The 27,989-nt window shown below is 39.8% G+C and overlaps 1 protein-coding gene across 4 annotated transcripts in view; it reads right to left on the bottom strand.

Annotated features, from left to right (window-relative positions):
* Positions 1–26,903, bottom strand: part of enox1 (ecto-NOX disulfide-thiol exchanger 1) — a 134,368-nt gene extending 107,465 nt beyond the window's left edge. For 3 of the 4 annotated variants that reach the window (XM_069155168.1, XM_069155170.1, XM_069155169.1), the window contains exon 1: positions 26,436–26,727. The gene's annotated coding sequence lies outside the window, so the exon portion shown is untranslated. Of the gene's footprint in view, positions 1–26,435 lie in introns of all 4 variants that reach the window. The other variant, XM_069155171.1, reaches the window with a different exon arrangement.
* Positions 26,904–27,989: the final 1,086 nt, after the last annotated feature.

Genomic DNA, 27,989 nt, shown 5'->3' on the forward strand with positions numbered 1-27,989 from the left:
ATCAAATGCTATTGAACCCCAACCCTAGACCTGCCTAACACTTAGGGCTGAAACTCATGGTGATTTCTTCAAAAGTCTTTTTTGTCTGACCATCAGTCCAAAACCAAAAGACACAAAAGTTTACTATAAAGAAAATATTTTCAGAGGTGGAATCTGAAAATGTTCATCAGTTTTCCTTAAAAACACAAAAAAAAACTATTTCCATGAAAACAGTTGCAGATTAATATTCTGTCAATTGACTCATCATTACAGCTCTACACTTAATACAAAATGCATGCTGCTAGATAAATAAACATAAACAGTTTTTTAAAATTGTCCAATTTGATACATTCATACATATTTTTAAAGGACAAAGAAAAAGGCTTTTTATGCAGTAGATCTATTTGTTCATGGTGCTGAAAGTGAAATAGTTTCAGGAGAGTCCGAGAAGAAGACACTGCTCTGCTAAATACGAACGTAAAGTAAGCTCAGCTTAGCATCAAGACTGGAAACAAAGGGAAACGGATAGCCTGGTTAGCTGACCTGTGCAAAGGTAAAAGTTGCATCCTTTAACTTACAAACACTATTCATCTGAATACAGACACCAACTGCAGATAGCACATTCAAGCTTTTCTGTGTACTAAACTGTTCTTCATTTTGACCAGAAATATCGACAGTGAGCTAAAACGCTGCTGCTGGCACGTTATCCGGAGCCCTTTGCTAATCAAACAGAGAGGACAGATAAAAGGTATGGGCAGAGATTCATTAGTGTCTGAATCTGGGTATTTTACAGTCTGAAAGCTGGATATCAGAACCAATCTATAGTCCCTTTCCTTAATGACTGTCTGAAACTGCAGCCTGCACACACAGTGATGCTGTTTTAGGGATTGAGAGGCCTGTCTAAGTTGTGGGTACCAGCGGTAAATAGCTGTGATCAGGATTTTCCTCATGTACAATGAGGACGGGCAGAGAGTGTGATTTGATGTGATGTGCAAAGAGAGGCTGGTTTGCTTTGTAAGTGGCAATCCAGACGCCCTGCTACTCTCACTTTAAAGCTGACACACCGACTGGATGGCTGGTTGGCCACTTTATTCTGGAACCGGCTGGAATGATTGTTTTGGAAGCTTTGCTGGTGACAGACCAGTTAAGGCAACATATGAATGGGAAGCAGATTTAAACGTGAATATGCAAATGATGCATGATGGTGATCCACCACGGAAATACTGCACGGCCCCTACAACATGTAAACAAAGACACTTCAGATGCAGAAAACACAACCAAATTCAGACATTAAACTGCTAGTTTCTCATATGAAACTTGAATATTGTCTGAAAAATCAGGTCCAGACATTGCTCTTTTACTCATTTAGCAGGAGATTGCGAGACTTATTCTCATCTACTGGAAATACTCCATTTGGTTTCGGTAAAAGGTGGTGCCTTGATGGACCCTGCATAATGTCATCAATACACCCACCTTCATGCTCTGAATTCTTTGGACAATGACCAGCTCTAGTCACACATGGGCTCAAAATTACATTTGTATAATGAACTGGCAGGGCATAGTCATTTTAATGTCCATTTTCATTAATTTGGATATATGGTTTTTCATATGCAGCTCCTCTCCGTAATGTTCTAGGAAGTTTATAGTTGCAGTGCTGGTGTGAAAGCATTATATGGTTAAAAAAAAAAATGACTTTTAGGTACCACAAATGACAATGGATTGGAATGGAGTGATGCAGCTGAGTGCAGTTCATTCATCCAATTTACTAAAGTAGATCCCTGATTTACATATTCCTGTGGAGCTCGCTGCCTGAACATTCTCCAAAGTAAATGATTGTTCACAAATGCATTAATCTTCTGATGGCTGATTAGCTCAGCCCTGCCTGTTACTGTTTGTATAAAAAGAAAGAAGTTTCCTTCTCCTCCACTGTCGTTAGATTCAAAAACACACACAGATTCCATAGAATGATCTGGAACCCTGCTGAGACATTGAGCTGTAGGACACACACACACACACACACACACACACACACACACACACACACACACACACACACACACACACACACACACACAGAGAGATGTGTGCAGGATTACACATGGAGCTTCAGGGACAGCTAAATGTTCTCATCTGCATCCTGCAGCAGCCACATTGATTCATGTTAGTTTAGAGGATATATAAATAGATACAATGGTTTATAAGCAGAAGAAATGTCAATATGTACAATACTGTGCAGAAAATGTAGGCACACTGTCTCCTAGAAATGGTGTGTATATGCATTTAAATGAAAACAGCAAATATATTTCAAAGAAATCTTGTAGAAAGTGAAACGTACCAGTAAAATATTTACTGGCAACACATTTTTTCCACAAAAATATCTGATCTTGTAGAACAATATCCGCTTGTAGTGACCACAACCTTATCAAACAGTCATGTTTACTGGAGCACTGGAAGCTCTTGGTCAATGTAAGGAAAAGATGGCCTGGACCATGAATAACAGGAAGAGGAACAGAGCATGGTGTCTTTCAGCATAAAAGACTTTTCATTTCCATTCCGTTGCATGTGAAGCTGAGAATCCCAGAGTGTTGGGAACAAATATATTTTGTCGAATACATTTGGGCAATCAAATCATTTCTAACACCTCAAAGCTGTAAAATCTGTCACCATATTTCTCTAAGAACACATTTCCTTGTTTCCTCTTGGATCTTTTCCTTTCCTTTCACATCTTTGGTGGGATGGACTTAGATGCAAGAAAAACATGCAATTGAGAGACTTGGGATGTACTTCATGATGCTGAGATCAGGGCTCTGTGGGGGCCATACCATCTGCTGCAGGACTCCTTGTTCTTGTTGAAGCTGAAGACAGTTTGGATGTATGCTTGGCTTGTTGTCCTGCAGCAGAATGAATTTGGGACGATCAGTTGATGATGAATAAGAATGGAACATTTTCTATCAGTCTGCTCATAAATCATTAGTCAAATTATGACTTGTCATTTGTGAGAGAATCTGTTGCTGCTGCCTCATGAAGAGTATTGTTCATTGCTGAACCCAGCATTGACTTTAATAATGTCCAATTACAGCACACTCCTGCCTGCCGACATACATAAATCATACAGACGAGTAAAGAAAAATATCACCTTTTGATGTCGGGCTCAAATTGAATTCTGAAATAAGCCATCATGCACTTATTACTCTCCGTGAGACACAGCTGATTATCCCTGCGTGCTCGAATGGAAATATTCCCGAATGAGAACAAAGAGATTTCACAGCAGCTCCATCACCAGCACATCCACCACCACCACCACCACCACCACCACCACCCCCTCACACACACACGCACACACACAACATGGAGATGTACACAGGCAGGAGTCCCACAGGACGTTCATGGAGACTCCCTCCAATAAAGAGGATTATAGATTTTGCCCTGTGCACCCAAGTGTTTCCAATGAAATAACGGCCTCCTCCTGCAGAACTCATTAAAATTTAAACCATCCCCCCCTTTCAACTGAATATCACTGTACTGCTCCGCATGCAATACAGTCTTTGCATGGAAAAATAACCCTGCCGAGCTGGGTTATGTGTGTGCGTGCGTGTGTGTGTGTGTGTGTGTGTGTGTGTGTGTGTGTGTGTGTGTGTGTGTGTGTGTGTGTGTGTGTGTGTGTGTGTGTGTGTGTGTAAGCATCTGCATTGCAAGGGTGTGAGAACATTAGAAAGGAAGATAAGAGGAAGTGTGAGTGAAAATGTGTTTCTATCCTCGGTGGCCCTGCAGGCCCAGTGGCTGGTTAAAGATCTCAAACACACACAGACACACAAACATACACACACACACACAAATCAAAAATAAGGTGAGATGAATGTTAAATAAAAAAAATTCTCTAAGCTGAGGGTGGAGGCAGGAAATTCACAGTTATATTGAGGCTGTACCTCAACAGGAGGGGTCGCAGTGCTGCATGCAGACACACACACACGTTTTTACTTCTATTTTTGAGGACCCTTATTGACATAAGTGGCACTTTCCCTTACCCTGACCTAAACCTGACTCAAACCTGAAGCCTTAAACTCAATTTGAGCCCTCAAACTGCCCGTTGAACGTCTGTCTCAGATAGGTTTTAATCTTTTCACTGCATGTATAAAAAACTATGGTAATGATTTTTTATAAAGATTATCATAAAAGGTGTTTTGAGTATGAAAAAGGAAAGAGAACATAATATAATTTGCTTATGGAAGAATAAGCAAGTTACTCTGCTGTGCCACATTCTGGAGGCATTAAAATATAAAAATGTTTACTTATAATCACTGAAAATGTTGACGATTGAAGATTGCAAAATGTATGATTTCACAGTTTAAACAGAACCATTATGCTCATTTCCAGGTTGTTTTTTTTACTGAGAGAGCAGCTTTGCATGATCCACTATTTAAATAAATCCTTATTTATCTTACATATACTGGCCGCTTATGCAGCCCCTTAATTAATCATCTGTTTGAAACAGGTCCTTTTAGCTCCTGTCTTTTTAAGACCAAAGATCCCTTTCTTCTGATTTATTCTGATCGCATCCAGAATAAATCAGACGTGAGCCGTTCAACGTGGTCTGAAGCCTGAGCTCATTTGTCAAAGGTATTAGTTGCATATGTTTACCTCATTATGAGAAACACTGGCCACGCTTAATTTGAACATCTGATATTGTAACCTTAAATGTATATGAAATAAAAACAGAGCAGTATAATGGGTCATCTTTAAACACATTAGTATTGCAGAAAGAACATGGCTGTAATTCATGGAAATTATTAATACTTTAGACAAGGTGAGGTCAAACCCTATAGGACATAGCTGGACCATGCTTGAAAGCTACAGCTCTTTTCATTTGAAATGAGGGCTTTTAATTTGAAATGGATACAGGAAATTGTGGCATTTGGCCGAGCGATAGTGTAACTTTATTTCTCAGTTGGATACAGACATTTGTGGGCTGTTCCCATCATTAACGAGAATCAAGAGAGACATTAAGTAAGTTCTATTAGAAGAAATAAAAATTGAGCACAAACCAACAGATCTATAAAGTCTATAAAAACTCAAAATCCAAAAATTGACATTTCACAATAATGCAAAGCTTTTACTTGTTTATTTGAGTTTATAAAAATCAGCATGGGTCTGTTTAATCAAAATCATCTTTAACAAAGTGTTTCCAAAATCTTTTTACAGGATTCCAGTGGAAAATTCTCAGCTCAGTTTTTGGAGTTAATATAATAAGATCTTAAAATATGTTGAAAATGATCTGGCCTTCATCTGATTTCTGGTAAAATTACAGCAGCTGAACACTCTCTGGCTCGACCTGCATCCCTGAATCAACACTTCATATCCTGATGAAAACCCTGGAAGCAGATCTGTGTTGATTTAGCTGCGGTCTGAAAATGACTTCTCAGTTTGACGAGTTCACAAGTAAAAAATGAGGCTGTACGATGTTTTATTTTCATCTGTGTCGTGTCCTAAATCCAGAAACCTAACTATCGTCCAGCTGAGTGCGCAGCAGATTCATGACATGGGGAGTTTCACAGAGACCTGTACTGTTTAACCAGTCATACAGGTTTCTGTTAGATTCAGAAAATGTCAGTTAGACTGTTTTTTTAAGCCTGTTTTGCCACCTGACAGGCTAACTCTGAAAAAAATTGACGTTTCCGTGGTAACACTTAGTGACACCAGCTGATAAAAAAAAAAGAGGAAACATGGATGAACAGGATCTCTAAATGACTACAAGATGCAAAACAACCAGAACAACTACAGACACAAACTCTTTCAGTCTGAGTCATTCCAGTTGCACTAACATTACTCTGGGACACACCTGCAAACCTGCAGGAGAACCCAGATATAAACAACGGTTCCACTAACAACAACAACAACAACAGTCATGTACACATCGATCTTATGACTGAGTGAATACAACAATAAAAGACAGAGTAAATTGGACAAAAATTGCACATTTACCCAGTAGGCCGTAAGAACTGCCATCCTTGAATGTTCTAAAACCAACTTTGACGCCAGCCAGCAGCCTGCTCTGTTTATATGCAGCAACATTTGTGCTGCAAAGAGCAAACAGGAAGGAAAAGAGATGAGTTTGTCTGACATCCTTGATGGAGAGGTGTGCAGGACTGTAGAGCTACAGCAGGACCTGGAGCTGAGTCCTCTTTATAAAATTAAGCTAACTTCAGGTGAGGTTGTTTGTTTACTGTAACATCTCCCTCAGCGACAAACAAGAGACATCCTTTGCCACTGAGGTCACTTGCAAATATCAAACAAGTTTAAAGAAATCGTTTTGAGTATGTATATTTTTATCAGTACAATTTCAACACCAACTGACCCAGACTGGAACAGATGTGGTGACACCATTCATTTATAAACTGCCTGATCTCCCTGCTTCAGACTTCACACTCTTTTTGTGCCTTTAAATACCTTTAAAATAAATTGTGCTGGTGGTTTAAAAGCCATTATTGTGTCCAGAAGGAGCTGTGTCACGTTTCTGCATTAAAAATCTGTTGGTGAGCTTTGCAGACTGCTGCTCATCTCTGCTGTACACTCCAAGCTCCAGGCTACATTAGTTGTAGTAGGGTAATGTCATCCTCCTTAGTTTCTCTCCACACAACTGACATTTTCTGTCTCCATTGTCAGCGTTTATATGAAGGTAAAAATGGCATGAAAAAAACCCTTAAAAAACAAACAAGACGGGACAGAGAACATGTAAACATGAACATGTTAATTCACAGAAAGTGTATTAATTGTTAAAAAAAATAAATTTAAATGTCACTTTAAAATCTGACTTTTCTAAAGACGCTCTAGTGTTGTGGTCCAGTCTTTTTCTTTTTTTTAAAAAAAACCAAGCAGACTATTGATCAGACCAATTAGCAAACATAGTGAGGTGACACACTACATGAGCTGGTCCTCTGCTGTTGCTATGCAACCTGATAACTCAAAGATTCAGAGGATGAGGTGAACGTGCTTTGACGAGTAAAACCACCTTCCCATATTTATTTCTCTATACTTTCTCCTTCTCTGTCTTCTCGTCAGCTTCTTCTGAAAAATAAATTTTGCTTTTTAAAAAAAAAAAAATCTCATAAATTCCAACTGATTAACATCAGCGGTGCAGGATCAGTTTGTAACAGCTGAACACAAATCCATCACTATGTTTTTGCATCCTTTCCAAGATCTTAGTTATTTTTCAAATAAGCGAGAGACTGAGTTTATGTGATGGTCATGATGGTCTTGCTTGTTTACTACTTCTATAGTATCAGTTGTGCAGTGTTGTAGGTGGCTTATTTCTAAAATTATTGTCTTTTTATCTATCTTATTTATGTCTACGCATTTGTAAATATTTTCCTCATTGTGTGCACCTTCTTTGTGTTTCTATGCTGCTGTGATGACCAAATTTCCCCACTGTGGGATAAATACAGTCTAAATCTAATCTAAATCTAATTTTAACTACAGTGCATATGTAAATTTACTTTCATGACACCAGATTCCTGTAAAGCCTCCAGCCCCTCATGAACCTGAACAAAATAAGTGGTTTAGAAATCTGAGACTTTGTGGTTTCACTGAGCCATATTTCTATGGCTCCTCATCATTGATGGAGGAAGATTTGTGGAGATTTGAAGCAAAAACTGCTGAGCTCTGCAGCCTGTGCAAAACTCATAACAACCATATAAACCTCAAGAAAACAGAAAGTATGAGCCAATATGACCAATGGTGGAGGAAGTAAGTAAACATACCAGTGTAACAATGTAAAAAAATAATTAATATATCAATATAATACATTATATACTCTACTTTGACATTCGACATGTTTCTGGGGGGGTCCCAATCAAAGGGGAAACACATTCACATGCCGTTGAATTTATGCTGTTGTGATTCAAAATGTGTGTATTGAGATATTTTAGTTAATGTTCACATAAAGAAGCTTATTCAGCTGGTTTGGGAGGAGCTCAGCTATGTGAATAAATGTTACTAAACATGAGTAGCTATCAGACACTTTTATTTTATTAAAGTAGTAGTAGGAAAAAAGGTTGGTGACGCCTGCTAAGTGTCCTGTACTGTCTTGTCTTGTGTGTCACACACCATGCATCTACTGGGTCTGAATAAAAAAACATTAACATCCACGCGTGAATGAGACTCAACTGTCAATTTAATTGTTTAATGCAGCAGTGTTTCATATTCCATTTGTGAAAGGGGCTTTAGAGTGAGACTGCTGCAAAATAAAAAGAGTGACTGCTGTCAATGGCATTACCTGTGTCAGATGGAGCATGTCAGTGTGTCACTTAGCCATGCTCTACATACCACAGACAGCAGAGAGGAGGCTAGAACCACAAAAGAAGAGAATACATGGCCTGTTTAGCCTCTATGCTCTCTCTTTCCATCGCCTCCAGCTCTGCTGTAAAGGTTGAGAGATGAACTCTGACGGCTAAACAACACGACCCGGACTTTCCGTGCTTGCGCATGAGAGCAATTCAAATGTAACCAGGCATATTTAATCTGCAGAGTACCGGGTCTGACACACAATACAAACAGTAAGGTCAAAATCAGGTTTTAAACTTTGTTCCAGGTTTTAACATTTGCTCCTTCTGAACTAGGCTTTAAGGTGAAGAGCACCCAGATTTCAAGCATTTTCCAAACTCCTGAAGCAGATTTAGAAACAAACGGTGGAAAAAGCTCACGTCATTAAATAAAAAGCTGCATTTTTCAGGACACGCTCCATTTGTTTCTGGGTATGGGCGAGGACGAGACGCATGACTCCAGCTCAGTGGGAAATATGAGACAAATTCATCCCGACCAGCTTTTCCATCAGCTGTAGAGCCAGGAAGTTACCATGAGAAACAAAGACACAAACACATTCATATGTGGAGCAAAGACTCATCTATTATCTCCTGCACTTACAGCTGTCAAGTGCCACAGATTAGGGTTTGGCATGGAAATAGTATCTCTGAAGTGTGTGTTAAAGTGCAGATGGCTGACATATAAGACTGAATAAATGAGTATTGAAACGTGACAAATGCAGATGTTTTTTTACGGAGCAATTTGATACCCTGTGAATTATATTTATTATCATGTTTAATACTTTTATATAATCAGGGTTTGAGACAGTCTTCTCTTTGTTGTGCAGCATATTATTCTCTTATTTACATCTTGTATTTGTATTTTCTCCTCGATGCTGCTTTGATCGCCTCTTTTGAATTTTCTGCTGTCAAATTCTTCATTGAGGATTTATTCATTTCTCCACTTTTACATGCACCAGTCTTCACTTCTGCTTATTATATTCAAGTTAACATTGTTCTCAGTGTGTTTATCTGTTCCATTGTTTATTTGTTGGGTTGAAGGATTTATGAGCCGTGCCTGCTACATAGCGTGTACACAATTCTGCTCTGGAAGCTCTAAATATGATGTGCTGTGTCTCATATTTGAATAACTAACAATAATAATACATTTAATGATGTAGTGGTTTTCAAGTTAGTCAGACTGGCTTAAAAAAACACAACAAGTTAAAAAGACCTAAAACCTGAGGTGACCTGAGTGGTTGGGGTGTATAACACATATTTTAGGCACAAACACAGCAGTGAGTCCTCAGTCTGATGGCCAACCAGACGGCGAGCTATCCTTAAAGGCCGTTTTCTTTAAATTAGTTTTGTCTCATATGAGTTTAATTCCCATCTGAAGGTTTTTTACTGTTGATATATATCATTCATAGCCAGATTTATCCATCCAGTCATTATCTTGGACCAATTTACAGAAGAGCAGCCCAGTTTGGCCGACCGCTGCATTTCACAAGCTCTTGTTTATTCTCCTTATTTTTGGATAATCGGAACCGTGATGAGGAGTTTTAATACATAGTGCTGTACATTGCAATTACATTTACATTTAATAGCTTTCCTATTAAATTCCATTGACTTCTAGCTATGAAGGATGATGGTGTTCTCTCTCTCCTGCAGATGCTCATGTGCTGTTAGTGACTGACTTTGAACTGTCAGTCAAGATGAGACATCGAGACAGTGACAAAAAAATAATAATAACAAATAAAATGTGATCTTACTCCAATTTTTGTTCCTGCACACAAGGCAAACATAGGTAACACTTTAAAAAACAAATCATATTTGTTTCAGTTAAGATTTGAATTGAGGATCCTGAAAGATGACCGGATGATATAACTGCAGCACAGAAAAGCTAGTCTTGGTCACAGACATATTTATATTTGTGAATATATTTATGAATATAATTTACATATCTAAAAAAAAAAATCCACCATCAGTCTGGCTATAGTGCCTTAAAGGAGAGTGAATATAAACTCCAATGGAATGAAAACGCTGCTGTATGTCAGCTAGACAGTTCCTTTATCTCCAACATGATGGACCGGACGTCTGTCCAGGTCACCTCCCTGCTCCCTGTCTGATGCGTCCAGAGACAAACTGACACCCCTGCAGCTCTGAAAGGGCATGAACTACATGCAACACCAGGTGAGCCCGGAGACAGATGAATTCTGGGAGATGTAGTGTGGTGTGAGATGTGAGGCTGCAGGGCACAGGAGGCTGTCCAGCAGCATCTATCAGCCAAACCATCAGAGTAGAAGATGCTTTGAGCAACTATTACTGTCACACACTGCCCTGTGCAAGCAAACACACACACACACACACACACACACACACACACACACACACACACACACACACACACTGAGCATCGAATCACAGTGGAGGCGATCATGCACTGTCACACAGACAGACATCAGTGTGGGTGTGTTATCCCTGGTTGGAGATCTTTAATGCAGTTGGCAAAATAGTCGATCCAAGTAGTTATTTCTGAGGTTCCTTTCGGTCAGACTGAAAAAACAAAAGCTATGCAGTGACAATTTATCTTCGGTACATCCTACAATGGCACAGCGTTTATTCAACATTTTTGCGATTTTTGTAGCTTGCTCGCTCTGCGATGATCTGAGATTTCCTACACAGTGACGTGTATGGGTTGGAGAGGGGCCGTGCGGAAAGTAGTTATGCAGCGAGTTTTGAACTTCTGCGTGGATCTGACCTAGTATCTTCACGGACACCCAGACTATTTGTTGAGATGGCAAAGTCACTATATTATGGCTGTGTGCATTTCTGCATGGACTAATCCTTCTTAAACAGTATTCATCTAGCACAAACACCTATTTTATCATTTACAAAGTGACGAATTTGTTTTATACAATATGGGGCTTTTAAAAAGACAAATAAAAATCCCTCTTTTCGGAAAGCTTGCCTTAATAGATGCTGTACGCAAGCAGTTGTATGAGACTTCCTTGTTTCCCCAAGACTGTACAGCAGAGGTGGAGAGTGTAAAGTTAGCATGACACATTAACCCACCAGAGACACATTAATGGGAAATACTTTAGATTGAAATACACCAGAATTATCCTTTTAAAACTCCATGATCTGACCTTGTGTCTTTGTGCTGATGGTGCACTTGTCTGACTGTGAATGTTTCCTGTTGTCAGGTCTCAATTTCAACCTAAATGAGACTCTGATTAAATAAAGTTTATCGTGTTGTAATCAGCTGCATGGTGATGATGATGATGATAATGATGATGATGATGATGATGATGAGAGGAGGAGACTGAGCAGAGGAGCAACAGTCACCATCGACTGCAGGCTACGTGTTTCTATGATCATAGCTCATATTCTGTCATCAAGCATTAAAACGCAGAGATATCTGATGATTCAGCACAGATGTGATGTTGTCATTAACTTGTGTTTGTGCTGATTTTGTAAGACAACGTCCAGACCATGAAATAAAGATTGCCTACTCCAGCTGTCTGTCTCTCTCCTCACCAGATGTTGTGATGCAGTGATGTTGAAAAGAGGAAGAGAAGGAATACTTTTCATGTGGTTCAGGTGTTTCACGGAGGACCAAATTCGCTCAGAACAAAATCTGGCAGCTGTGCTGGATATTGTTTCGATTTTATCCATTCTGATTCGGCTTCAGTGTTAAGATAAGAAACAGATCAGAGAGCTTAGTGAACAAATAAAAAGCTTTAAAGCTTCTTTCACAGTGTGTTGTTATACATGTGGAGCAGGTTCTCGATATTTAGTCCTACTTGGAAACAGGTTCAAACATTTGGCAGAACTCTGGGAGTATTTACATCCTCAGGGTGGAACAGAAATCCAGAAGAATAAAGAAACTGATCAAAGTTTGCTCTTTAAAACCATGACGGTGCATCACTCGGGTGACTGAATCATCAGACTGGTTGGTATCAGTTGTCTGTCGGCAGAGTGAACATTAGAGGCGATGGAAACCAGGGCAGCTGCAGGGTGTTCATTAGGACGGCGCAGGAGAGAGACAGAGTTGCTGTCGGTGTAGTCGAGGGTTTTGGCAGACTTCAGGCAGCTTGTTCCCTCTATTGTTCCCTCTGCTGGATGGTGTAATGATCCATCGTCTTTGTCCAGAGCAGTCTGCTCTGTAATAAAGGCTCATCCCTCACTGTCCGCGGCCGTCAAACCGATGCCACTGCGGGGAAGGTGTGTCCTATAGATAGGAACACAGTTTAATAGTACTTATGGGTACCTTTGGTTAATGCCATTATTTGGATCTGTAGTAAATTTGTCTTATGACAGAGAATGTAACTGCTGACATAAGAAGCGGGAGAGCTCGTACAATCTGTCTGCCTGAAGATCGGATCCAATATTCATCATTTTTTCCCAATTAAAGTGAACAATAGTTTGTTTAATCTGATTTCAGAGGAAATTGATTTATAAAAATGATGGTCTTTTGTCTCTCTCTACTTGCAGTCCCAACTATTGAATTATCTGATTGGTTATACATCAGACCGGCACATCTGTGAATTTGCAGTACATCCCCGCCCACTTTTGGGGAAAACAAGTGACACTCCTCATAGATTTTAATGTAAAAAATAACAGGACAAAACCAAACTATTAGAAAAGCTCCAGGGTTAAATTTGTTTATAAATTACCTGAAGACAACATGCCAAGTAAATATGTTTACTCTCTGCCTGCCATACTAGATATATAAAAAAGTTGAATTTGATCCCTCTTCAGTCGTCCCTTTAGTCTCCCGGCCATTCAGTGCTATAAAACTACTCAGTGTCCAGTGGTGTCCCACCCAGACATCTATTTTTACCTTACTGAGTCTCCAGGTGAGTAAATTACCAGTGAGATATTTTACTCTTCAGTCCTACAAATAGTCTGCTAGTTAACAACAGTACTGTGCTCTGACAACTGACACAGTGGTGTGTGTGATATTGGTTCTGTTGTGATGGAAGAAGCTTAAACAAAATGTGTCTGTAGAACCTGATAAAGTTCATAAATGTGGAGCTGTATTCATTCATTAAAGAAAGTTTGAACATAATCCAGCATCACTTTTATCAGCTTGATGTAATTGTAAGAAACAAAGAAGTCATAAATGAACCTCATGTCTAATAGTGTTAGTGTTTCTTCACATCCTGATAGAAAACCCTGTCACAGAGTTTTGACATGTTGACTTCAGACATCTGATTTTAGGGATGTAACGTTACTGTGAACCACAGCACAGACCTTTGAACACTCACTGTGAATCCTATACTTATAAAACACAGACTGAATTGTGAGAGTTTGATACTCTGGAGTCTTTGCATGATTATTTGGTTTTCAGCATCTAAGAGGAAGCAATGAAAAAAAACATGTCCACAGAGGACAAAACCTCAGCTGCTGATTCATGGCAGGTCTCTCACCCACAGTCACATCCCTGACTGAAACAAAGATCTGCTGTGTGACAGAAGAAATGAATGTGTTTGTCGACCACCATGAATTTACACAGATAAACATCATGTCTAACACGTGATGTGTCACACACCTACGTTTAATCATGACAGAGTGCGTGTGTGTGTGTGTGTGTGTGTGTGTGTGTGTGTGTGTGTGTGTGTGTGTGTGTGTGTGTGTGTGTGTGTGTGTGTGTGTGACGGCGTGGGAAATGGAAGTCATGTCATCCTTCTTCGGCCAGGCTAATGGAAAGAGCAAGAGCTACTGCTTATCTACAACACCTCTGCTAAACCTACACACACACAAACACACACACACACACACACACACACACACACATACGAGTTTTCATCCCTTCAGGGGACATTGCATTGGCTTGGCTTGCATTCATAACCATAATACCTACTTGCCTAATCCCAACACTCAACCTAAATTAGTCTTACTTTTTCCCGCTGCATAAACAGATTCATGTTACCAAAACATGAGTAATACACACACACACACACACACACACACACACACACACACACACACACACACACACACACACACACACACACAGATATGGAGGGCAGAAAGCAGCCTGTCTCTTTTCTCTTTCTGAGCTTCGGTGCTTGTTTAGCATTACACACACACATATCATTTACATATTGAGCTCTGAGTGGTCGGGAGGCGTCTGACCTTGTATTTGTAGCTGGAAGAGGGAGAGATGTGAGACAAAGACACTTTGTGAGGTGAAAGAAACAGGTGCATGCAGGTGTTCTGAAAACTAATGGTAGTTAGCAATGAGCCCGATTGGCCAATTTGTGTCAAATAAACAAAAAAACAAAAAAAACACCTCCATCTCTAAGTCATAACATCCGAACACACAGATATTAAACACATATTTTTAGGTTCAGTCCTGATGTTTATTGCAAATAAACATTCAGAATCTGCTTAAACGTCATTAAAACTGCAGAGCCTGATAATCTTGATGTTAGTTTGCAGTGATCTGTGCATCCATTATTGCACTGAAAACAGCAACTGTTGATTATCTCAAGAACAAACCTGCCTCTACAACTGAAATGTACACTAATATATGAGACAAACCGGAGGACACCTACAGCTCACTCACTGAAACCATGGCAATATTACGTTTCATGTTTAGCTCCCCCCCCCCCCCCCCCCCAGAGCATTAACTGTAGTTCTCAAACCTATAACATGATTATTGCCTAAATAGAATAATAATCTGTGACAAAATCCATTATTTTGAAGTTTCAGCCTGTTTTCATTCCCACTGGGTCACACGCTAGCAGCTGTTGGCATCAAACAGATACACAAATGCTGCGTTCAAATGGGATCGTATTTACCGTGTACACAAGACAACACCAGATGAGCAGCCCCCTCTTCAGGTATTTACAACGTCGGAACTAAAATTTCTATAAGCCTCGAATTCACGAGTTGTGACGTCTTTGCTGATGTTTACAGAAATGGCAGAGGGTATGGGAGTTAATTTTTTGTTGAATTTTAATCTAATTATTGTAATTTTAGTCACGTAGAGTTTGCCTTCATTACTTAGATAATAGCCAAAGTCTGAGGAAAATGTTGATCTTCCCAAAGGGCTCATCTTTTCCCTCTGTCCCGTTGCATTTCCTGCATTAAGTTATCACCCTATTAGCTTGCTAAATTGTTTGCCTGTTTGGCTTCTAGACGCCATCCAAGTTGTCGTTGCCGTGGTGCTTTTAGGACTTAACCACTTTAACGGGGAACAAACCTGGGAAACTCGTGATCTTTTTGTGACCATTATCACGTCGTTTTGGTGTCTGAATGTAACGCACACGGCACCTTTTACATCAACCTGAGACGCATAAACAGCATTACTTGATGCATTTGAATTGAGAACACCTTGGAAGTTCTTACATGTAGTCATATCAATGTTTTTTTGACAGACAACATGCTTCTTGCACATATTCTAAGATGTCCAATTAATGTTTTCTGAATGCAACTGATGTTTGCATTTAGTTAAAAAGGCTTTTTTTTACACTCATAAATCACTGGAAGAAACAGCCAGCTTGTACAGGAGCTGCTGCTTCTAGTTTCCCCTCCTGTATGAGGTCAAACCTCCTCAGCCCTTCATACATTTCTGCCTCTTTGAATTTCTGCATGTGTATTAAGCTTTAGTTGACAAGGACGGGCGTCCTGCCTCAGCGTCTCTGCATGGCTGAACACAGGCTCACAGCTGCAGTCATGTAGCAACGTTATGAGAACATGCGCAGATGGAACCAGTAATATTTACCACACTATGATTAAAAAAGTGAAGACAGAACTGTTAAACACATTGTTGGGTCGGACTTGGTTCATACAGTTTGGAAACTGGGAATGATGCAGCGGCGGTCCTCAACCGGAGCACTCTGCATCGTCTTCAGAGAGGAACCCTCTGACAGAAATGGGATTTTAAATGTGGTCTCACAGTGACAAACCACAATCCAATTACTCCACCAGATCAACTTGCCTCATAACACTAAAATGAAAGAATTACATCTCCAGATTTAGTATGTGCACGTGATTTGAGTCTCGCCTGCATACTTAAGATCAATAAACAGAGGGGAGAGAAAAGCAGATGAAACAGCACTCGGAGTGAAGAGAAAAATTCCTCTTGCCAACACTTGGTACCTTCAGGCATTCTGGTCAGACTGAGCATCCATCCAGTATCTAAATAACCAAGACTAAACGCAGCCTAGACAAATTAGATATGGGTTACAACCACGTCAAGAGGTAGTTTGAGCCACAATCTGGCCATAAGCATATAAATCCCAGAGGACTTTTACTGCATCTGTCTCTCTTCACCCCCCCTCCCCCCACCCTCCACCCCAACCCCCCAAACCCAATCTCAGCTCCGTCCACTGAGCATAGCTGCTCAGGCCTTAAACTAGATTTTATTCAAGTTAAAGTACAACCATGTAAAAACACAAATCACATGTCTCTTTAGTGGAACTGTGGCATTTGAAATATGACAAGGAGATGCTGGTTATTTCACTTATTTCAGTAAAAAAAAAATGTTGCAGCTACCAGTTTAAACCATAAGAATAGTTTTATTACATGTGCGTATTGTGTTTTTTTAATATAATATGTAAAAAAAAAAATGTTTTAATGTATAATAGTATACATTTCTGTAAAGCTGTGTCAACAGTTGTGTTCCTATTTTTGTACTTTTTTCTGATGTATTCAAATTTTGTTTTATTTTTTGGCTACAAAAGGCTTAGAATATATTTGTTTATTTAATATGGCCATCTGACATTCAAGGTGGCATCTATTTATTTCCTGTATTATCCAAACAGTCTCTCTAACGAGATAAAACATAAAAGAGAAACAAATCTTTATATGTTGGAATCATCAAAAGCTTGATTATGTTTAAGTATCAATGTAGTTCTTCACTGATTTCTGTCAATGGATGAATCTAAAGCTGAAACAATTAATCAAACAAACAAAAACTGCCAATCCATCTCTGGTGTGACAAATTTAGTTGCTTTTGTTGTATGTGACAGCAAATTAATCTTTTTCCTTTTTTTCACATTTTATTGAAAAAATCCTCAATTTTTACTTCCTAAGGTGCTTTTTTGAAGCATAAAAATTCTAAAGTTGCTGGTTCAAACTTCTCAAATGTTTATGCTTTTGTTGTCATATGTAGTAAATTGAATATTCTTTAGTTTTGTATTGTTTTCTTGAGTGAAGATGTCACTTTGTACAACATGTAGTTATAAAAGGCATTTTTACTCTTTGTTTTGACAAAATGGTCAAAACTCCATTGATCAAGAATATATTTATCAAATAATGAAAATAATTACTAGTTACAGTTTTATCTTAATCTGAATGAGACCTGAAGAAATAAAGTTGACAGTATAAGCAGTTGTGTTGTTTCACTGATTGTGTTTGACTAATTCATGTTTCTAGAAATAATTGCTTTATTAATCAATTGGGTAATTTTCTAAGCAAATAATTATACTATTTGTTTGAATCTTTTTTGTCATACGTGACAGAAAACTGAATATTTTGTGGTGTTGGTTGAATAACACAGAATATTTGAGGATGTCACAAAGAGCAGTGTGAAATTATAATCAAGATAAATGGTAAATTGAGAAAATGATCAGATTAATTTCAGCCATACGCCCTGAATGAGACTACTTGATTAAATCAAGTTTGGAGTAAGGTTATAGACAAAATACCTACTAATGAGCAGACAGATGGATCAGTAAAAAGAAGAATTGTTCATTGCAGGACTGAATCCGCTGCTGCCTCTCAAAAAGGAAGTAAATCCTATTTCCTGCCGATCTCTTCTGCAACTTTCACTGCAAATCAGATTTACTTGATGTGTAGCTAGAAAAAGACCACACATACACACACACACACACACACACACACACACACACAAAACCAACCATTGTGTGAATTAGACAGCACTTCAGTCACAGCAGCTCTTCCCCTCCGGCTGCTGCCTCCATCACACTGATGGCCGAGGCTCCTTTGATGTGCTGCCGCTCAGTGTGTGTGCCTTCATGCTTATATATGTGTGTCTTTGTATCTTCTCAAATGGTGAGATTGTAAACAGATCACTCAATCAACAGACAAATGTATCAGATGACGCTGGTGTCATCAAATGTTGGACATTTTCTTTAAAATCAACTCATTATTTGACTGCTAAAACTGTTGAGTCATTGCAGCTCATAGTTAGACACAAGTGCTGCAATTAAAGATTATTTTCTGTATTAAATTACTTATTCATAGATGAATAAATTAACCTTTTGATTTGTAAAAAGATGATAAGAAATCACAATGACCGAAAGCCCAACAATAAGATTCACAGTGAAATGAATCAGGTGTAACCTGCAACCAGCAAATGTTTGACATGTTCACTTGTCTCTAAAACTTGACTCGAAAGCAGAGCAAAGAAAAATATAAATATTTGCTGTCACTTTATTTTCTGTCAGTTAACTAATTATTGCAGCTGCTCATGCAGTTAGACAGCAGAGCTCCAATTAATGATTGGCCGTTTATTTATTTATTATTAATAAATGAACCGTTTAATTGTAAAATCTGAAAAAAATAGAAGAGGATGTCACAACTGCAGACTCCATTATGAAGTTTTCAAATGTGACCAACAGTCCAAACCTACCGACTATTCTGTTTATCGAGATTTATGAAGTAAAAAAGCAAGAAGGACTTTTCACATCTGAGAATATTCAGTGTCATTTTTGATTGAAAACAGTCAAACAATGAATCCATTTTTGAATTGTTTGATTCATTTTTAATCAATTAACTAATCACTGCAGCTCTACATGTAATATGACACCAGGGCCAGAACCAATCATCATCAGTTTATTTTTTAATCAGTCAATTAATGAGTAAAATCTTAAAAATATAAGTAAATCATAGTTTCATAGCACACTATAGTTTCCTACGCTGACATCATCAAATGTCCGAAATAAATGTGGCTTAAACAATGAACGTGTTTTAAAAATAGCTTTTCTGTCTATGGACTAATGTTTAGAGCAATGAGTTAATTCATTTATTAGCTGAAATTAGAAAAATATACTGAAATCAATTATGAGTTTCAGCATTTAATCCTTAAAAACCTATTCATTTTCTCTGTTTTATCTGATTAAAAACTGAATATCTTTGAGGTTTAGAGCATTGGTCAGACAAAAAAAGACATCTGAAGGCGTCATTGTGAGCTCTGCGACACCATGACACACAGTTTTACAGTTTTCTCATGTTTAATAGACCAAATAATTCACTGACTAATAAAATGCAGTTTAATGGAATGTAAAATAATTGGTCGTTGCAGCCCTACCTGTACACGAGGAGCTGCTGTGTGATTCTGAGAGCCGTGGCAGCTTTCTGAAGTGACAGTAATGACTTCGCCTCCATTAACATGAGGAGGAGGAGGCTCGCTGAGGTTAATACTGGTAACAAGGCCTCCGCCCTTCCAGCCTTTCACAGTCTACTCGAGCACAAATTCTGAGCTGGAACTGCTTTCTGCTGAACAAATACGGCAGTCCTCATGAAAACTGTTCAGTTCAGAGCTTCAGGCATCAACAGAAATACCAAGAAATGTGATTGGTTGCAGCAGTATGTTTCTGATGCCAGTTGGTTGAGTTTGAAATAGATCTGAATGTCACAAATCACTTTGTTCTGTTCAGTTCAGTTCAGAGATTTGAGGTCGTTATCTCACAGACTGTAAATAAAAATGGACAACGTGTCATTGCTTCCTCCATCTGTGCAAAAGTGAAACAAAAATTTGGCAGAAATGTGCGCTGCCATCTGGTGCTGGTGACGTCATTTGCAACTGCAATGTGTGCAATAGTGAACTGAGGGATGTTGTATCTTCAACCTGCCTCCTGCCCGGCTCAGATCACACCACTTGAACTTCACGTAGCCGAGCATCTACAGTACCGACTGTCAGGGACTGCTGGTTGTTCAGCCTGTTAGCTAAATAGCAGCTACTTTCCTCTTTCGTCGGGGAATGGGCTGGGTGAGTGCACACTGCATTATTTCATGACGTATTCTAATGGTTTGTGTTGCAGATGCTGAACAAGTTAACAACAAGTGTGAGAATTTGATCCTACGTGTCTGACGCTGACTGAACTTTGGTTGTTTTTGGTTACCATTCTCCAAGTCTAACCGTGCACACTTGGACCACCTTTTCACAAAGACAGACAAAGATTTCAGAGTTTCTGTCATGATTGTCGACTTTCATCTGACACATTCATAATGTGCGATTTTCAGCTGTCTGAAACTCCACCATGTTCTCTCCGAGTCCCCTTCTTGGTCTACATGAATTTGTTTTCGTTCTGTAGGTGAATTACTCTTCGCACATACTATTTAATCTTCTGCCTTGTTGGACTCTGTTTACGCTTCTTTACTGAGACCTGTCGTATTGGACATACTGGTCACTGTCTTTTTTTATGTCTAAAATGTATTACTTTTCACCCTGGTCCTGAGATACGTTATCTCATTCCACTGTATGTGTATAAATATGGATATGGTCGGAATGACAATTAAATCATCCTTGAAACTTGAACCTTGATTTTCAATTTCTGTCAGTTACCACTAATGCTAGCAAACAATAACTAGCTAACTAACGTTATAGATGCATACATGGAAAATATTACATTTTGACAACTAAAATTTTAAGTTGTGAACAAAATTCCCTGATATTGCCTGACTCATGGTAACCCTGTGTAATGTACCCGTGGATATACAGAGAACTGTCACTGGATTGCCATGATACTGAAGAACACTTTAAAATGTGATGAATCTCAGGCAGAATCTGAGGTTATTACAGACCAGACCATTCAATTTACAAATTTTAACCATCTCCCCCTGTAACTTTAACCTCCCACCAGTTTGTGACTCCTCTGACGGCCAAAAGTCCAGAAATATCCCTGACTCTGCTGCTTTGATTTCGACCTTTCTTTTTGGATCTCTTGCGAGTCCACCAAATAATTTTATGTGAGTTGAATAACAAATCACTGGAGTGCCCCTTTAAGTAAAGTCCGGTATTTTCCCTGATTCACCCCTACAGTCACAGTAGTTTCATTTTAATGCACTCCAGCTTTAAGAGCATCTGTCTTGGTGCATTAGACCCGACTGTTCTGCGAGCAGCTTGAGTGTATAGTAGTGCACTGTAAATACTGGAAGCACATGTACATGTTTGTTTGTTTTTTTCAGACCGGACACTGACCGACTGCTAACACTGAGCTGGCTGGACATTTCAGAGACTTGTTTCTGTGACAGCGAATGAAAAGCAGCTGAGGAGAGAAAACTGGTCCAGAGCAAGAAGTCCTTCTGAATGCTGCGTCTCCAGATCGATACACAGCTGGTGAGTCTTCTCCTCCACACTAATTCACATAACTGTCCTTGGGAGGACGCCTCCACCCAAATAAAAAAAAACATATTTTCGCACTTATCCTGTTAAGATTATAACCTTGGAATAATTTCCACAACATCACAGTTTACTTTAGTGGATTTATATGTGTTGGGTTTTGAAAAATTACATCTGTATTATTTTGGCTAATCCACAAAACTGCTGTCAACAGATTTCATGGGGACTATTTCTTTTCTAGAAAGTAGCTTCAGTGAAAACAGTGAGATCTTCATGGATGAACAGATCTGATTTTTCCTCTCTGGATGCAGATTCTGATACCCAAATATCTGCATATCGGTTGATATGGATCTGATACCAAAATGTAGACAGTGTTCACCTCTGAGTGGACCTGGTTCACTGAAGTGAGGCTATAACTACAAAGTGTCCTACAATCCTGATAGATCAGCCTGTTCTCATTCCTATCAAATACTGACATTTTGTCAAAGTCATTGGCGACAGAAAGACACACACAAGGTACCCTTTGGTATCGTCACTATGACCACCTGAGTCGAAGAAGGAGGTCATGTGACCGAGTGGAAAGACAAAATTCACATAGGGAGCATTTGGGGTGGTTGGATGGAACGAAACATGACTTTCACCTGTGAGAACAGTGTTCCAATCCGTGAGAGAGCAGAAGTCAACATGTCTTTTACGCAACGCAACATATTTAATTTACACGCCATACTAAACATTTCCTACATAAATGTACTTATTTTAATGCCAACCCTGACTTTTTCATAACCATAACCCATATGGCAATCCAACTTTTGTAAACCCGTTTTAAAGCCTGAATTCAGACATGTTGAGTGACTCCATCTTGGACTTTAGTAGATAGAATTGACCATATATGGACCACCTGAAGAAAAGTGGGGAGTGAATCTGAATGAGAACCTGAGAACACTTTGCCTCGCCCATTTATACAGGAAATTAGACTTCCTGTCAATCAAACCAGACACACCCCCATACAAACCCTCACACATAGCAAATAACACCATCATGACTTGTGGAAAAAAAATGTATTGACTTTGTATTTAATTCTTGAATTTGAATGGTAGTCTATGGAGTCAGAGGTCTTTTGGAGTCAGCTCCTAGTGGCCATCGGTGGTGTTGCACTTTCATATTGGCTTCACTTTTCAGACCTGGAGGTTACAATCATTTTTATATACAGTCTCAACTAGGTGGTTTTTGGAGCCTCAACATAAGGCACCTTGTTTGTATGGTCCAATCTGACGCCCTGTGATGAGAACAGGTTGGACGGTTGTTCATATTTTATTCTTAACTACATCCTCACATTTGACTGTTTAAACATGAATGACACAAAGAAAATGATCAAATAAAAATATAAAGTATATGTAATTATGTTAAATTTGTTCAACTGTTTATATAAAAATTGTATATCTTATATTTGTAAATGTTAAAAGAAAAAAGGTAGATGTCAGGTTTGTGTCCCCACAGTGTGCTGAAAACGACACGCAAACACTCTCGCTCCCATAAATGCTGGTGGAGTCATCTCTTGTGAATAATTCCTCCCATGGTGGAACGCAGCCTAATGCTCTCACCGTATCTGAAAATACCAGCGCAATTAGCGACAGTCGTCCCCATTGAGCTCTGCAGCGTGGGGTCAATTAACAGTTGTGAGGTGGTGTGGCAGAATCTGCAAAAGACATGAAGAGGATGGATAATCGCATTACGGAAGCTAACAGGCTGCTTTTGCCACACGGTATAATGAGATGCATGAAACATAATCACAGGAGAAGGTTGGGGAGATTTTCAGTCCATTCTGAGGACTGAAGAGGATTCTGTGTCTGTGTGCTGACTGACAGAGGCCGCTTTGTTTTGTTTTGTTTCCGCTGTCTCCTGTGAGAACTCATCAGCCACCGTCTCCCCAACAACTCGCCGGCCTGCGGGGAATCTGGCGGGTTGCGTAGTCACCTCTGTTGTCGCACGCACACACACACACACACACACACACACACACACACACACACGCACACACACACACACACGCACACGCACACGCACACGCACACGCACACACACACACACACACACGCACACGCACACGCACACGCACACGCACACACACACACACACACACACACACGCACACACACACACACACACACACACACACACACACACACACACCCCAGGCCCTCCTCAGCATAGCCGTCGGACCAGACGAACGTCACCGCCTCGGCAGCCGGCCGCTGGCGGGCGGAGTGGTGTCAAATTCTGCTACAGAGACTCCAGAGCTGATATTCAGCAGTCCCACTATCATGTCAGTTCATGATGTAACAGCCGGCTGTTTGTCTGCAGACAATACAGAAGCTGTTTGTTGATGATGACGAGTGGTGTTTGTGTTTCCACTGCCTGCGAGGAATCACTGCTGGAACGTCACTCATTAACACAGACACCATGACGAGTTGATTCACCACAAAGTTACACTCTATCGAACCCAATTCCTTGTCACTGTTCACTCTCAGAGCTCTCATGGCATCAATTAAGGGCTGCAGCAGGAAGCTGTTTACAAGGTAAAAGCTCTAAGAATCCAACATATTCTGCAGCAAGCAACAGACAGACAGAGACAAGCTGTACACCATCCTGGTATCAACATGTGGTCTGTGCCCAGTAAACTTATATGGATATGAGACGCGTGTCCACGAGACCAAACAGCAACCTCCAGGACTGAAAAATGAAGTCGACACTGAAAAGGCAACAACTGCAGTCCCTCGAATGGCCACTTGAGGCCAACTCTAAAAACAAGTCAGACCCCATGAACCCAAAACTAAAATTCCCAACTTTACAGCCGAAAAAAAAAAAACGTTTTTGCGCTCTATAGCCAATTACCCCGTTCATGACAACTGCACAGGGGTACATTTTTGTATCATGCTCCTGTTAATGTTACATTAAAGCTTCAAGTTATGCATTATTGAGGGAACAGCTGCTTAGAGAGACAGGTGGGTAACACCACATAACCACCATAAACCACCACTGCCATAAACTGTCAGTGAGAGCCACACAGACAGAGATTCTCCACTGCACTGATTTTAGCAACCACGCTTCATTCGGCCCACCTGAGCTCCACCACACGTCCTTTTTTGCACATTTTTGGATTAGCCGTGAGAAGTGGACAAACGTTCAAATTAAAATCTGTTGCTTTTTAGTTTTGCATCACTGTAAATTTAATATCTTTGGGGTTTTGGGGTTTGTTATCTGAAAAAAAATTAATCTAAAGATGTCACCCTGGAATTATGGCAAGGGATTGATAGAGAAGGTTATCAATAATGAAAGGAATAGTTAAGTGCAGCCAAGACACACGAGAGGATTTTCTCATCCTACAAATGTCCAAAACTTTCTGTATATTTGGCCACTGCCATTGTTTTTTGACAAATCAAATACATCTTTCCTTCTTTCATATTGCAAGGATGAAAAACAACAGATTGTTCTAACAAACGTGATAAATCCTGCATTAAACTGAGCTCATAGCTGGCTGATGTGCAGAGATTCCCTCTCTCTACTCGTTAGTTTAAAGTTTACTAAAGCAGGATGTTTGCGATTAACACTCCTTGGTGCTGTCTGCACACGCTGCTCCTCTCCATGGTGCTGAGGAGGTCGCCCAGGTGACGTGTTACTTGGAGTATCATGTTCATGAGCCAAGATCCTGAGCTGCAGCACGTAACTTGGACTTTAATTGGATAATTTGGCCAAATTTCTGCTTGTGCTTCACAACAGTATTGCACTTAATACTGTACTACATTAATCTGACAGCTTTAGTCTTCTTGTTTTCTTTATAGATGAAGAGTTTTCACACAAAAGATATGATGAGCTGTTAAAATGCACCTTGTTTTCTTGTTTATCTTTAGACTTTTACATTTTCTGCCTTCCCTTTATTATTGAATTGCAAATCATGTTGGACTTTTTTGCGAATATTCTCGTAATTTACAGCTAAATATCCATAAAACTTCAGGGTAATTAGCTGCAGCCATAAAATAGAAGCAGGATTGAAGTCGGTGAATAATGTGAGCCGAACAATGACAAACGCAGCTCCCTGTGCTGCTGAAGGGTCGTCAAGGTGACTTGATACCAAGGACATCCTCTGCTCCACCACAGCTGATCCCCCCCCCCCCCCTCTTCAAACCTAACACACCACCACCCCTCCTCCTCATCACATCAGCTCACCAAGCAACAGCAGCAGCAGATAGATCCACCAAATGACACACAGGAAGTAATCAGACATGCAGCCTTTCAGGTGCAAAGCAAAGTGGACAAAATTCTTTATTTGCAATTAACCTCCTCCTTGGATTAGAAACAGCACTATTGTCAGGACATGAGATCAAACCTCTGAGGGTGTTTGGTCACTTTCAGTCCAACAGCATTCGTTTGTTTCTTCTTTCTAGAAAACCTTCAGAGGAATCTCACCTCTGTTCAACTGGATTACTTTTAATTGGAAATCTGTTGAACAATAGGTGGATCCAGAGCCTGCATGTCATTGTTCCAGACATCCATCCGGATAAACACAGCACAACGTTTGGTCGGTGCATCAGAAGAGACATACTTCTGCTCATTCGCATCAGATAAATAACGTTTCAGCATTAGGAATAAATGCAGTAATCACCCTGTTTGAATGCCACAGTTCAGTCTCTGCTGGTTCATAATAAGTGATCTCGGATGACGGAGTAAGTGAAGGCAGCAGCGCAGCTTTCAGCAGGCTGACAGGAGCGTGTCATCAGCCGGGGGGAAAAAAACATCCTTAAACCCGTTAAAAACACAGCAGAGAGCCCACATCACCTTACCGGGTCAGAAGGACAAGTTTGGCGGCGAAGGATCCGACGACAGTTCCGGAATGTGCGGGCGTCAACGCGATAAATCCCCGTACTGGTGAGGCTGGAGACGATCCCTCCGTCTGTCTCCTCTCAAGCGCTCTGGTGCATCTCAGCAAGCAGACACCGAGCCGCCGCAGCTGGTGCCGCCGCCGCCGCTGATGTGCTGCCTCCGGTAGGACTGAACCAGGGGGCGCGTCACCGAAAGAGAGCGCCGTGCACGACGACCGGGTCTGGTCTCTGTCAGCGGGTCCCGACCGGTGGAGCCGGGGACACTGAGTGGAGAGGGGGGGGGGGGAGGCTGTCAACTGGGTTATGACAGAAAACCGTCCGAAAAAAAATAAACAGCGAGATAGATTCATTATTTCATTGGCCTATGTAATTTTTTGCAAATTCATTATTCAGCCTCTCCCAGAATCAAGCAGTCAGGTAGAAAGTTAGTCGCAAATAATTGGCAAATTATTAGATTAATCATTTCATTGTTAAACCTAGATGGCAAAAAAAGAGACTGGAACTATCTTCTCCCTCCGGACAGAAATGTGTTTGTGGCCCAACAGAGCTCACAGGCTACATGTCAGTCTCATTACTTTTCCAAGACCAAGAGATCTAAAGTTGAAGCCATCAGTTGATTCATCAAATTTTGAGCGACAGAAAATTAATAAGCAGGTAGTGTGGTATCGGAGTTGCTTTTCTGTTTATGAAAATGTATTTGTTTCCTAGTTTTGCATCTTCTGTTTTTTACTTTTGGCCATACGAAATATGTCTCATTAAACCTATTTTCTGCCATTTTATACACAAAACAATCAACTGAATCTTAAATGAGAGCCAGCACTGGTTGTAGCCTCACTCACTCACGTTTTCTGTGTCAATTATTGACAGGCATAAATTATTTAAACAGTTTGCAACAAATGAGCTCCACATAAACCGAATCAGTTAAGGTTTTATAGCTAGATTTTGACACAAGTCATAACTATGTCTGTACCTGTTTAAAATCAAGTATGCAGCCTGTTAGAAATTTTTCAATGAGATTACTTGAAATAAATAAAACTTACAATTTAAGTTACTATAAGAAAAGATTGACATCTTACACCAGAGCTGAGATGATGATTGACATTAATAATGGTTTGAGTCTTTTATACATTTTACTGGAACTACTCATGCATGAAAAGTGGCTGATGCTCCTGTTAACTGAGTATTTTGGACAGTTAGACAGACAAAAGGAGGCATTTGAAGTTGTCACCATGGCCTTTGTGGAATTGTTTAAATAAATACAAATAAATTCATAAGAAAATAACTGTCAGACTAATGAAGAGATAATTGAAATCAGTTGCAGTGCCACAGCACTCGTAGTCTGCAATAATAATACTGACTCTCCTTTTTCTGTACTAATAAGTGGAAAGTCCACATTTACTGTTCTCTCTACATTTAAACTGTTCAAAGTTTTGCGCACAGATTGACAGCAAGTCAGACTCCACATATAATGAAGGGCGACATTATAATGATTCTGCAAACATCAATAAAAGACAG

The sequence above is a fragment of the Embiotoca jacksoni genome, unplaced genomic scaffold (assembly GCF_022577435.1).
Source record: "Embiotoca jacksoni isolate LCO1_2020_lvr unplaced genomic scaffold, fEmbJac1.0.p SCAF_2, whole genome shotgun sequence".
Taxonomy (NCBI): domain Eukaryota; kingdom Metazoa; phylum Chordata; class Actinopteri; family Embiotocidae; genus Embiotoca; species Embiotoca jacksoni.